Source organism: Orcinus orca, chromosome 2, assembly GCF_937001465.1.
Source record: "Orcinus orca chromosome 2, mOrcOrc1.1, whole genome shotgun sequence".
Taxonomy (NCBI): Eukaryota; Metazoa; Chordata; class Mammalia; order Artiodactyla; family Delphinidae; genus Orcinus; species Orcinus orca.
This window is the reverse complement of record NC_064560.1, coordinates 13,872,879-13,887,480: the sequence shown is the minus strand read 5'-3', so window position 1 is coordinate 13,887,480 and position 14,602 is coordinate 13,872,879. Positions and strand designations below refer to the sequence as shown.

Below are 14,602 nucleotides of genomic sequence, written 5' to 3'. Positions count from 1 at the left end.
TTCCCGGACCAGGGCTTGAACCCATGACTCCTGCATTGGCAGGCAGATTCTTAACTACTGTGCCACTGGGGAAGCCCTGCACTATTTTATTGAGAAGAGTTTCCTTTCCTCACTGGGTTGCTTTGGTGAAACATTACATGGCTGCAGAAGTGGGTTCGATTTCAGAAATCTTTATTCTGTTACACTGATCTGTTTGTCCTTATATCATTACCAAACTTTTGATTATTTGTCACTTTATAGAAAGTCTTGAAATCAGATTTGCAAGTCTCAGTCTTTTTCATCTTTTTCAAGATTGCTTTGCTAAGTCCTTAGCACTTCCATAAAAAGTTTGATATTTGCTTTTGCATTTCTCTGAAAGGCTGATGGGATTATGATTGCAATTGCTTTGAATCTGTAGATCAATTTGAGGAGAATTGACATGTTGACAATGTTAGATATTCCTGTTCATTAGTATGGCATATCTCTCCATTTATTTAGGTCATCTTTGTGTTTTCCTGAGCAGTGTTTTGTAGTTTTCAGCCTTTGGTTTTGCATGTCTTTTGTTTTTAAAGTTATTTTTATTTAGAAATATTTCATGTTATTTGATATTATTGGAGGGAGTATTTTAAAGAATTCAATTTTTAGTTATTCTTAGTATATGGAAATAGAATTGACTTATGTTTATTGATTTGTGTCTTAACAACCTTAACTCATGTTGGTTCTATGAGTTTTTTTGGTAGACAATTTAATTCGATTTTTCTAATAGTGATCACGTTATAAAGCTTTTTACCTCTTTCCAATTTGTATTTTTATTTTCTTCCCTTATCACATGCACTTAGGTCTTGGTCCCATTCTTTGGGGGAAAGCATTCAGTTTTATGCCATTAATTATGTGAGCTGTAGACTTTTATTGATGATCATTATCAGGTTGTTTTAAAATACAGGTTTTATTATTGCTTAAGTATGGCAGGGAAGGCTAACAGATCAGGAGATGATTGCCATTGAAAAGATAATTTGTTATACTCACAGATTCCCCAGAGGAGGGCGGGTATACCACAGCCTAGGAAGACACATGGGGAAGCACCCTAATTAGGATGCAGCAGGTGTGAACGGGGTGGGGGTGGGGGGAAAGTAAAGGCAAGAGCCTTTATTTTGGTTTCTGTGGGAAGAAATAGTGAAGAACTTGTAATCAGGTTTAGGATTGTCTAGTTTGAATAATATCAAGGGCTTTGGGGTATGGGGCCTGCCCCTAGTTGTCTGGTACCTGGCCCTGGGGTGATTAGGGCAGGGGAATATAATAGCCAGTGTAAAATAGATAGAGATGGTTGGGGGTATGAGCTTTGAGTTGGTTGGTTTGCATATGAAAGCAAGCTGGGGAGTTGTTTGCTATCTCCAGGAATTAGCTAGCCTTGGGAGGGACAGCCCTCCAGGGTCAGCAAGGCCTCCAAGTATCAAAAATACAGAATGAAAAGGTATGATTAACAGGTTGAGTAGGATCTCTTCTCTTCCTAGTTTTGTGACAGTTTATGACATGAGTGGATGTTGTTTTGTCAAATGCCTTTTCTGCATCTTTCGAGATGATTATGTGATGTTTTTGCAGAATTAATATTTTCATATGTTATATCAACCTTGTATTCCTGGGATAAACTCTGCTTGGTCATGGTGTATTATTCTTTTTTTGTATTGCAGTATTTACATTGCTAGTATTATTATTAAATATTTTTGCATCTGTGTACTTCAGAGATGTTAGTCTGTAATTTTTTTTGTAGTTTCTTTTTAGGTTTTGGTAGTATTGGTATATTCATTAGTATTTTTTGTGCTGAACTTAGAAAATGATTTCAGAAGTAGTCTATTTTCTAGAAGTGTTTGTGTGAGATCGATTCTGTTTTCTCCTTGGTGTTTGATGGAATTTACCAGTGAAAAAATCTGAGCCTAGAGTTGTATTTTGGGGAAGGATTTTTTTTTTTTTTTTTTTTGCGGTACACGGGCCTCTCACTACCGCGGCCTCTCCCGTTGCCGAGCACAGGCTCCGGACGTGCAGGCCCAGCGGCCATGGCTCACAGGCCCAGTCGCTCTGTAGCATGTGGGATCCTCCCAGACCGGGGCATGAACCCGTGTCCCCTGCATCGGCAGGCGAACTCTCAACCACTGCGCCACCAGGGAAGCCCTTGAGGAAGGATTTTGATGATGGATTCAACTTAAGGGCTCTTCAAATTTTGTTTCATCTTGTCAATTTTGGTAAATTGTATTTTTCAAGGCATTTTTCCATTTCATCTAAGTTGTTGAATTGGTTAGTGTAAAGTTAATAATCTTTGGTTTTTTAGTATCTGTGGGTTCTATAGTGATAATTCCTCCTTTATTCCTGATATTGGTAATTTTTGTGTATGTTTTAAATTAGCTAGAAGTTTATCAACTTTATTTTTCCAAAGGACAGTCTTTGATTTAAAATTTTCTTTAGTGTTTCTATCTCATCTTTTTCTGCTCTTTACTATTTACTTTCTTCTTCTCACTTTGGGTTTAGTTTGCACCTTTGTAGATTCTTTAGGTGAAATCTTAGGTTATTAATTAATTTTATAGCTTTTTCCCCTAGCATGGTCAGGGAACATACTTTGTAAGATTTCTTTCTTTCCTTATTTTTTTAATTTTATTTTTGGCTGCGTTGGTCTTGGCTGCTGCTCGTGGGCTTTGTTGAGGTGCACGGGCTTCTCATTGCAGTGGCTTCTCCTGTTGTGGAGCACAGGCTCTAGGCCCGTGGGTTTCAGTAGTTGCAGCATGCGAGCTCAGTATTTGTGGCTTGTCTCTAGAGCGCATGCTCAGTAGTTGTGGCGCACGGGCTCAGTTGCTGCATGGCATGTGGGATCTTCCCAGACTAGGGCTGGAACCCATGGCCCCTGTGTTGCAGGCGGATTCTTAACCACTGCACCACCAGGGAAGTTGCCTTCGTATGATTTCATTCCTTTTAATTCATTGTGTCTTATTTTGTGGTGAATGTACCATAGTCACTTGAAAGGAATGGACATTTCATATAGATGGAGTCATACACTGTGTGGTGACTTTGTGTGAGCGGCTTTTTGCTTTTAGCAAAATGTTTTTAAGGTTCACTCATGTTTTAGCATGTATTAGAACTTTATTCCTTTTTTTTGTTGAATAACATTCCATTGTCCGGATCTGGCACATTTTATTTGTTCACTCAGTTGATCGGCATTTAGATTTTATCTATATTTTAGCTATTCTGAATAATGCTGTTTTGAACATTTCCATACATGTTTTTTGTGTAAATGTATGGTTTCATTTCTTTTGGGTGTGGAATTTTTGACCCATGTGGTAACTGTGTTTAACTTTTTGAGGAACTGCCGAAGCAGCCACACCATTTTAAACTCCCATCAGCGATATATGAGGGTTCTGATTTCTCCACAGTCTTGCTAACAGGATTTGTTTATCTTTTGATTTTAGCCATCCTCGTGGTATCTCATTGTGGTGTTGATTTGTATTTCCTTTTTTCTTTTTTATAAATTTATTTATTTTAATTATTTCCTTTTGGCTGCATTGGGTCTTCGTTGCTGCGCATGGGCTTTCTCTAGTTGTGGCGAGTGGGGGCTACTCTTTGTTGCGGTGCACGGGCTTCTCATCACAGTGGCTTCTCTTGTTGCGGTGCACGGGCTTCTCATCACAGTGGCTTCTCTTGTTGTGGAGCACGGGCTCTAGGCACGCGGGCTTCAGTAGTTGTGGCATGTGGGCTCAGTAATTTTGGTTCATAGGCTTTAGAGTGCAGGCTCAGCAGTTGTGGCGCACGGGCCTAGTTGCTCTGCAGCATGTGGGATCTTCCTGGACCAGGGCTCGAACCTGTGTCTCCTGCATTGGCAGGAGGATTCTTAACCACTGCACCACCAGGGAAGCCTGATTTGTATTTCTTTAATGAATGTTAGACATCTTTTCACAGGCTTGTTTTGGTTATTTATGTGTTTTCTTTGGAGAAATGGCTATTCAGATCCTTGCCCCAGTTTTTAATTAGGATATTTATCTTTTTTTTTTTTTTTTTTAAGATTTTATTTATTTTTTTAGGCCATGCCTTGCAGCATGTGGGATCTTAGTTCCCCAACCAGGGATCAAACTCGAGCCCCCTGCAGTGGAAGCACGGGGTCTTAACCACTGAACCACCAGGGAAGTCCCTATATATCTTTTTATTATTGAGTTATAGAGCTCTTTATATTTTCTGGGTATAAGTCCCTTATCAGATATATATCTTGTAAGTATTTTATTCTATGGGGTTTTTTACTTGATGGTATCATTTGCAGAACAAAAGGTTTTAGGTTTGGAAAATTCCAATTTATCTATTATTTCTCTTGTTGCCTCTGTTTTTGGTGTTGTATCTAAGAAACCATTATCCAGCCCTGAGTCATGAAGAATTTACTCCAGTTTCATTCTAAGAGTTTTATAGTGTTAGCTCTTACATTTAAGTATATGATCCATTTTGAGTTACTTTTATATATCATATGCATAAGGGGTCCAACTTAATTTTTTGCATGTACAGAATTTTTAATGTACCAGTTTTATAGAGCTATTTCTGTTTGCATTAGTTTCTTAGTGTTTCTCTAGCAATTTCAGTATCTTTCCTTACCTTTTTTACAGTCTATTTAGCGTACCCACTTATAGTTAATATTGTATCACTTCTTGTAAAGTGTAGAAATCTTGTAACTGTAGAGATTCTTTTACATCACATCACCTCTGTCCATTGTTACTTATGCTATTGTCTATTGTCATATATATTAGAGCTACATATATTATAAACCCCAGAAGACAGTATTACAATTTTTGTTTTCAGTAATCATATGTATTTTTAAGAATTTAAGAACTAAAAGTCTTTTATATTGGGTTGGCCAAAAAGTTTGTTCGGATTTTTCCATAAGCTCTTACGAAAAAACCCAAACGAACTTTTTGGCCAATGCAATATTTACGCAGATATTTACCATTTATGGTGTTCTTCTTTGCCTCCTGAAGATTTGTGTTTTTCATCTAGTACCATTTCCCTTTATTCCGAAGAATTTCTTGTAGCCTTTATTGTAGTCTGTATCACCTGGTGATGAATTCTGTTTGCTCTTTCTTACCTAAAAACGTCTGTTTCACCTTCATTTTGAAGGATATATTAGATACAGAATTCTGGATTGACAGTTCTTTTTCTTCAAGCACTTTAGAGATGTTTGTTTTACTGTTTTGACTTCCATAGTTTATGATGAGAGATCAGCTATTAATTCAATCACTGTTTCCCTGTCTTTGGTGTGTCCTTTTCTTTTGGCTGCCTCTTGAAGACTTTTGTTTGCTTTTCATGAAGTGGTTTTGCTTGTTTGGGATTCACTGTGCTTCTGGAATCCATAAATTTGTCTTCAAATAGAGGAAATTTTCATCCATTGTTTTTTCAAAATTTTCTTTACTGCCATATTCTCATATTCATATTCTCTCCCTCACCTCCTCCTCCTCTTCCAGGCCTTCAATTATATATGGTGGCTTCTTGATACTGTTCAATAGGTCCCTGAAGCTCTGTTCATTTTTTTTACCATTTTCTCTTTTTCAGATAGATCCTATCTATTGATGTAGCTTCAAGCTCACTGACTCTTTCCTTTGTCATCTTGATTCTGTTGTTAAGCCCATCCAATGAATTTTTCACTTCATGTATTATATTTTTAAGTTTAAGAATTTTTATTTAGTTCTTTTTTGTTTTTAAAGATTGATTTTCTTTATTTTTGGCTGCATCGGGTCTTATTTGCAGCACGCAGGATCTTTGTTGAGGCATGTGGGATCTTTTGTTGCAGCGCGTGGGCTTCTCTCTAGTTGTGGCCTGTGGGTTTTCTCTTCTCTAGTTGTGTCACGCAGGCTCCAGGGCATGGGGGCTCTGTAGTTGTCATGAGTGGGTTCCAGAGCCCATGGGCTCTGTAGTTTGCGGCACGCGGACTCTAGTTGAGGCGTGCGAGCTCAGTGATTGTGGTGCTCAGGCTAAGTTGCCCCGTGGCATGTGGGATCTTAGTTCCCCGACCAGGGATCGAACCCGCATCCGCTGTATTGGAAGGCGGATTCTTTAACACTGGACCATCAGGGAATTCCCTGTTTAGTTCTTTCCTTTTCTTTTCGTTTTAATATTTATTGACTGATTGATTGCTGCGTTGGGTCTTTGTTGCTGCGCATGGGCTTTCTCTAGTTGCGGCAAGCGGGGGCTGCTCTTCGTTGTGGTGCGCAGGCTTCTCATCACGGTGGCTTCTCTTGTTGCAGAGCACGGGCTCTAGGCGCATGGGCTTCAGTAGCTGTGGCACACAGGCTCGGTAGTTGTGGCTCATGGGCTCTAGAGCGCAGGCTCAGTAGTTGTGGCGCACTGGCCCAGTTGCTCCGCAGCATGTGGGATCTTCCCAGCCCAGGGCTCAAACCCATGTCCCCTGCATTGGCAGGTGGATTCTTAACCACTGTGCCACCAGGGTAGTCCACTCAGCAATTTTTGAAGTAGAAATTCATTTTATGATGGATTTAAAAATATTTGGTAGTTTTCAGTTTATTGCAGTTTTTATCTCTGTTAGCATTAGATGATTTCATCTTTGGCCATCAGGAGCCTCTTTAGGTTGGACCATAGGTCCTTTTCATATGACTAAAGCAGTCTTTTATAGCTTCCTTGCTATTTGATAGAATGAGGTATTCAGGGCATACTTGACCTAGACCTGGAATCATCCACTTCTTTCAGCAGTTCTGGTTCCTTTGGGAAATGCTGTATGGAGACCCCAGCCTGGGTGCTCTGGGTGCTTATTTCTACTCTGGTAGTCACGAGTCTTTCTAAAACACAAGAAAAAATAGGTTAATTAATATGTATTTTTATCTTTTGCCTAAAAGAAGAAGTAATGATGGTAAATGTTTTATCCTACACATACTTTTTTTTTTTTAAAGAAGATGTTGGGAGTAGGAGTTTATTAATTAATTAATTAATTTTTGCTGTGTTGGGTCTTCGTTTCTGTGAGAGGGCTTTCTCTAGTTGTGGCAAGCGGGGGCCACTCTTCATCGTGGTGCGCGGGCCTCTCACTGTCGCGGCCTCTCTTGTTGCGGAGCACAAGCTCCAGACGTGCAGGCTCAGTAGTTGTGGCTCACGGGCCTAGTTGCTCCACGACATGTGGGATCCTTCCAGACCAGGGCTCGAACCCGTGTCCCCTGCATTAGCAGGCAGATTCTCAATCACTGCACCACCAGGGAAGCCCCTCCCTACACATACTTTTTTAATGCCACAATTACATCTTTTATATAATATGAGGAAGATCAAACTTAAAGCTTGAATTTATTCTTCTTATTTAGCCTATACTGTTTATAAAAAAATAATTATTATCTTGTTGCTTTCTGTAATACAATGGTGTTCGAAGTCTGAGTAAACCAGTATAGCTGAATGGCTTTTTTTTGTTGTTGTTGTTTGTTTTTTTGTTTTTTTTTGCGGTACGCAGGCTCAGCGGCCATGGCTCACGGGCCCAGCCGCTCCACGGCCTGTGGGATCTTCCCGGACCAGGGCACGAACCCATGTCCCCTGCATCGGCAGGCGGACTCTCAACCACTGCGCCACCAGGGAAGCCCTGAATGGCTTGTTAATAGCCACAACCTCCTAAAAGTCATTATTTTGGGTGAACTTGATTTAGTGAAGTATACTGAGTTTTATATTTTGGAAAATAATCTAAAGTAAAGTAGGAAAAGTATTTGGAAATTGATGCCTGTGTTATAAAGATGGAAAGTAGTTGCATGCTTTCTTAGTATACTACGTGATGTAAAAAAGAAGGAACCACCTTATATAACTTCCGCTTGTTTGGACCGTTTCAATTAAAACGTTTTTCCCCCCCTTTGTTAAAATGTGAGATCTTGGAATCCAAAAAATAAAACAAATGAATGTATATAACAAAACAGAGGGACTTTCCTGGTAGTCCAGTGGCTAAGACTCCGCACTCCCAGTGCACGGGGCCTGGTTTGATCCCTAGTCAGGGAATTAGAAGTCACATGCCACAACTAAAGATCCCGCATGCCTCAGTGAAGATCCTGCTACCCGATGCAGCCAAATAAATAGTAAAATAATATAGAAACAAACAAAACAGAAACAGACTCACAGATACCAAGAACAAGCAAGTGTTTACCAGTGGGGAAGGAAGGAGCAGGGGAGGGGCAAGGCAGGGGATTAAGAGATATAAACTACTATGTATAAAATAGAAAAAAAAAAAGTAAGATCTTCAATGTGTGTGTTTTTTTTTTTTTTTGGTCTCCTTATAATCTGTGTACTCTCTTACAGGATTTACTTGTGCATTTAAACAGTACCTCTCACTTATTAAATAAGAATGCATCTGTGGAACTTTAATAGTAACATGTACAGCTGCAGCCTGCCCTGTGAAACTTTTCAGGTTGGATTAGTTTACTGTAGGGTCTGGAATCTCTATTGTCCAGAACCTGATACTTTTTTCCTGAGCTTAGGGTATAGCCTCTAAGTATAACTTAACCTTCTTTGTCTGTAGTTATTTCTTTCTCTCAAGTCTTCTATATATCTATTTTTACCTTTAGTAGAAGACTAAAGGTAAAGACATAGTAATAGTATTTTACTTATTAGCATGTAGTTCTCTTTTAGAATTTTCTTCTCTGCATTTTATAACTCATTTAAAATATTTGTGAATATAGCATTAGTTCCCTCATTGTTATACAGTTGGACTTATAATAAAAACTTTATAGTCATAAACAGTGATATAAAATATTTCTGTACACATGTCTTTTCATATCTTGAAATTAAAGTGTGTAAGTGATATGAAGATGACACAGTACTTAATAATTGCCATTTCTATCATATTTCCTTTGGCTCTGTAGAAGTGAAGTAATTGAATCAGTATTTTTCTTTTTTTATAATGAATGATACTATTGTCTTTATTGTAAATTTCATATAGTACATTGATTCTCACAGAATGCTTTCATTGATTTAAAAAATATTTTTAAAAATTTATTTATTTGGCTGCATTGGGACTTAGTTGTGGCACGCGAGATCTTTGTTGCGGTGCGCGGGCTTCTCTCTAGTTGTGGCGTGCAGGCTTCTTTCTAGTTGTGGTGTGTAAGCTCCAGAGTGCGTGGGCTCAGTAGTTGTGGCGCATGGGCTTAGTTGCCCCGTGGCATGTGGGATCTTAGTTCCTTGACCAGGGATCGAACCCGTGTCCTCTGCATTGGACGGCGGATTCTTAACCACTGGACCATCAGGGAACTCCTATTTGTAGACTTTAATGATGGCCATTCTGACCAGTGTGAGGTGATACCTCATTGTAGTTTTGATTTGCATTTCTCTAATAATTAGTGATATTGAACATCTTTTCATGTGCCTGTTGGCCATCTGCATTTCCTCTTTGGAAAAATGTTCAGTTCTTCTGCCCCCCTTTTTTTAAAAAAAATTAATTCATTTATTTTTGGCTGCATTGGGTCTTTGTTGCTGTGCGTGAGCTTTTTCTAGTTGTGGCGAGCGGGAGCGACTCTTCATTGCGGTGTGCGGGCTTCTCAGTGTGGTGGCTTCTCTTGTTGCGGAACACAGGCTGTAGGCATGTGGGCTTCAGTAGTTGTGGCATGCGGGCTTGGTAGTTGTGGTTCGTGGGCTCTAGAGCGCAGGCCCAGTAGTTGTGGCGCACGGGCTTAGTTGCTCCGCGGCATGTGGGGTCTTCCGGGACCAGGGCTCGAACCCGTGTCCGCTGCATTGGCAGGCAGATTCCTATCCACTGTGCCACCAGGGAAGTCCCCTTCTGCCCATTTTTCAATTGGGCGGTTTTTTGATGTTGAGTTGCATGAGCTGTTTATATATGTTGGGTATTAACCCCTTATCAGTCACATCTTTGCAAAAATTTCTCCCATTCATTCAACCTCCCATTCAGCAGGTTGTCTTTTGTTTTGTCTGTGGTTTCCTTTGATGTGCAAAAGCTTTTAAGTTAATTAGGTCTTATTTGTTTATTTTTGCTTGTGTTTCCTTTGATTTAGGACACAGATTAAAAAAAAACTGGTGTGATTTATGTCAAAGAATGTTCTGCCTGTTTTACTCTAGGAATTTTATAGTATCTTGCCTTAAATTTAGGTCTTTAATCCATTTTGAGTTTATTTTTGTATATGGTGTTAGAGAATGTTCTAATTTTATTCTTTTATATGTAGCTGTGCCGCGTTACCACCACCTTTTGTTGAAGAGACTGTCTTTTCTCTATTGTGTATTCTTGCCTCCTTTGTCATAGATTGACTATAGGTATGTGGGTTTATTTCTGGGCTCTCTATTCTGTTCCATTGACCTATGTGTCTTTTTTTTTTTTTTTTTTTTTTTTTTGCCAGTACCATACTGTTTTGTAGCTTTGTAGTACAGTCTGAAGTCAGGGAGTGGGATTCCTCCAGCTCTGTTCTTCTTTCTCAAGATTGTTTTGTCTATTCGGGGTTTTTTATGTTTCCATAGAAATTAAAAAATCATCTGTTCTAGTTCTGTGAAAAATGCCATTACTCATTTGGTAGGGATTTCATTGAGCCTGGAGATTGCCTTGGGTAGTATGGTCATTTTAACAATATTAATTCTTCAATCCAAGAACATCTTTCCATCTGATTGGGTCATCTTCAGTTTCTTTCATCAGTGTCTTATAGTTTTCTGAGTACAGGTCTTTTACCTCCTAGGTATTTTATTCTTTTTGATGCAGTGGTAAATGGGATTGTTTCCTTAATTTCTCTTTTTGATAGTTTGTTGTTAGTGTATAGAAATGTAACAGATTTCTGTATATTAGTTTATTTTTGGCTGCATTGGGTCTTTATTGCTGTGCGTGGGCTTTCTCTAGTTACGGCTAGTGGGGGCTACTCTTTGTTGTGGTGAGCGGGCTTCTCATTGCGGTGGCTTCTCTTGTTGCAGAGCACAGGCTCTAGGTGCGCAGGCTTCAGTAGTCGTGGCATGCGAGCTCAGTAGTTGTGTCACGGGCTCTAGGGCTCAGGCTCAGTAGTTGTGGCATACAGGCTCAGTAGTTGTGGCACATAGGCTTAGTTGCTCCGTGGCATGTGGGATCTTCCCGGACCGGGACTCGAACCCTTGTCGCGTGCATCGGCAAGTGGATTCTTAACCACTACGCCACCAGGGAAGTCCTGTATATTAGTTTTGTTCCCTGCAACTTTACTGAATTTCATTGATGGGCTCTAGTAGTTTTTTTTTTTTTTTTTTTTTTTTTTTCCTAGTAGTTTTCTGGTAACGTCTTCAGGATTTTCTATGTGGAGTATCATGCCATCTTCAAACAGTGGCATTTTTACTTTTTCTTTTCTAATTTGCATTCCTTTTCTTTCTTTTTTTTGTTTTTTTCTTTGATTGCTGTGGTTAGAACTTAGAAAACAATGTTGAATAATGAAATTGGGCATCCTTATTTTATTCCTGATCTTAGAGGAAATGTTTTCAGCTTTTAATCATTGAGTATGATGTTAGCTGTGGGTTTTTCATATATGGCCTTTATTATGTTGAGGTAGGTTTCCTCTCGCTCACTTTCTGGGGAGCATAAATGGACGTTGAACTTTATCAAAAGCTTTTTCTCCATATATTGAGATGATTGTATGATTTTTATTCTTCAATTTGTTAATGTGTTATATGACACATTGATTAATTTGCAGACATTGAAAAACCCTTGCATCCCTTGGATAAATCCCACTTGATCATGGTGTATAATTCTTTTAATGTATTGTTGGATATGGTTTGCTACTATTTTGTTGAGGATTTTTGTATCTATGTTCATCAGTGATAATGGCCTGCAATTTTTTTTTTTTTGGTGATGTCTTTGTGTGGTTTTGGTATCAGGGTGATGGTGGCCTCATAGAATGACTTTGGAAGTGTTCCTTCCTCTGCTGTTTTTTGGAATAGTTTAAGAAGGATAGGTGTTAACTCTTCTTTAAATATTCGAATGTTTGGTAGAATTCATCTGTGAAGCCATCTGGTCCTAGACTTTTGTTTGTTGGGAGCTTTTATTTTTTATGTATTTTAACTTTTTTGTTTTGGCTGCACTGCATAGCTTGCGGGATCTTAGTTCCCCGACCAGAGATTGAACCTGGGCCCTCAGCAGTGAAAGTGCAGAGTCCTAACCACTGGACTGCCAGGGAATTTCCTGTTGGGAGTTTTTAAGTTACTGATTCAATTTCAGTACTTGATCTGTTCATATTTTCTACTTCTTCCTGCTTCAGTCTTGGGAGACTGTACCTTTCTAAGAATTTGTCCATCTCTTCTAGATTTTCCATTTTAGTTGTGTATAGTTGCTAGTAGTAGTAGTAGTTTATGATGCTTTGTATTTCTGTCCTGTCAGTTGTAACTTCTTTTTCATTTCTCATTTTATTGATTTGAGCCCTCTCCCTTTTTTCTTTTTAATTTTTTTTGGCCACACGCCACAGCATGTGGAAATTCCCTGAACAGGGATTGAACCTCTGCCCCCTGCAGTGGAGGTCTTAACCACTGGACCACCAGGGAAGTCCTCCCTTTTTTTCTTGATGAGTTTGGCTAAAGGTTTATCACTTGTTTATCTTTTCAAAGAACCAGCTTAGTTTTATTGATCTTTTCTGTTGTTTTTTCCATTTCTGTTTCATTTATTTTTGCTCTGATCCTTATGATTTCTTTCTTTCTACTAATGTTGGGTTTTGTTTGTTCTTCTTTCTCTAGTTGCTTTAGATGTAAAGTTAGGTTGTTTATTTGAGATTTTTTTGTTTCCTGAGATACAAGCTTGTATTGCTGTAAACTTCCCTTTTTTTGCAACTGCTTTTGCTGCATCCCATACGTTTTGTATCATCCTGTGTTTTTTTTTTCTTTTTTGACCACATCACGTGGCTTGCGGGATCTCAGTTCCTTGTCCATGGATTGAACCTGGGCCATGACAATGAAAGCCTGGAATCCTAACCACTAGGCCACCAGGGAACTCGCTGGATCATCATGTTTTTGTTTTCATTTGTCTCTTGGTATTCTTTGATTTTCTCTTTTGATTTCGCTAGTGATCCATTGGTTGTTTAGTGGCGTATTGTTTAGCCTCCACGTGTTTGTGTTTTTCATAGTTTTTTTCTTGTAGCTGATTTCCAATTTCTTGTAGCTGATTTTTCTTGTAGCTGATTTCCAATCATAGTGTTGTAGAAGATGCTTGATATGATTTCAGTTTTCTTAAAATTTACTGAGGCTTGTTTTGTGGCCTAGTATGTACGCGATCTATCCTGGAGAATGTTGCATGTGCGCTTGAAAAGAATGTGTATTCTGCTTCTTTCGGATGGAGTGCTCATATATATAGATATACATATCTATATATATCAATTAAGTGCATCTGCTTTAATGTGTCATTTTAGGCCAGTGTTTACTTAGTGCTTTTTTGTCTGGATGATCTGGCCATTGATGTAAGTGGGGAATTACAGTCCCTTACCATTATTGTATTCCTGTCAATTTCTCATTTTATGTTCATTAGTATTTGCCTTGTATATTTAGGTGTTTGTATGTTGGGTACGTATACTTTTACAATTGTTATATCCTCTTTTTGGACTGATCCCATGGTCATTATGTAGTGTTCTTTGTCTCTCATAACAGTCTTTATTTTAAAGTCTGTTTTGTTTGATACCGGTATTGCTGCTCCAGCTTTCTTTTCATTTTTCCATTTGCATGGAATACCTTTTCTATCCCCTCACTTTGAGTATTTGTGTGTCTCTAGATCTGAAGTGAGTCTGTTGTAGGCAGCATATATGTGGGTCTTGTTTCTGTATCCATTCAGCCAGCCCATGTCTTTTGGTTGGAGCATTTAGTCCATTTACATTTAAGGTAATTATCGATATGTATGTTCTTATTGCCATTTTGTTGTTTTGGATTTGTTTTTGTAGGTCTTTTTTTCCCATTCTTCTTCTCCTGTTGTTTTCTTCTCATGATTTGATGACTATCTTTTGGGTTATGGTTGGATTTCTTTTCCTTTTTCATGTGTATATCTATCATAGATTTCTGGCTTGCAGTTACCATGAGGATTTGGTATAGCAGTCTGTATATATATACGGGATTGTTTTAAGTTGCTGATCTCTTAATTTCAAATGCATTCAAAAAACTCTGCATCTGTATTCTCCTCCCTTCATGATTACTGTTTTTTTTTTTAAAAAATTAATTAATTGTTGGCTGCATTGGGTCTTCATTGCTGCACGCAGGCTTTCTCTCTAGTTGTGGCGAGTGGGGGCTACTCTTCGTTGCAGTGTGCGGGCTTCTCATTGCGGTGGCTCCTCTTGTTGCAGAGCATGGGCTCTAGGCACGCGGGCTTCAGTAGTTGTGGCTTGCAGGCTCTAGAGTGCAGGGTCAGTAGTTGTGGCACACGGGCTTAGTTGCTCTGCAGCATGTGGGATCTTCCCGGACCAGGGCTTGAACCCGTATCCCCTGCATTGGCGGATGGATGCTTATCCACTGCACCACCAGGGAAGCCCATGATTACTGTTTCTGATATCATAGTTTACATCTAATTGTTTTGTGTATCCCTTAACTGCTTATTGTGGATATAGATGATTTTTAGTACTTTTGTCTTTTAACCCCCCTACCAGCTTATTGCGTGCTTATTCACTATTTTATTTTAATTTCTTGCTCATATTTTACTGTGTAACTCATTTATATT

At 39.0% G+C, this 14,602-nt stretch overlaps 1 protein-coding gene across 15 annotated transcripts in view; it reads left to right on the top strand.

Moving 5' to 3' along the window:
- Positions 1–14,602, top strand: part of MLLT10 (MLLT10 histone lysine methyltransferase DOT1L cofactor) — a 250,590-nt gene that overhangs the window by 34,873 nt on the left and 201,115 nt on the right. The window lies entirely within an intron of this gene.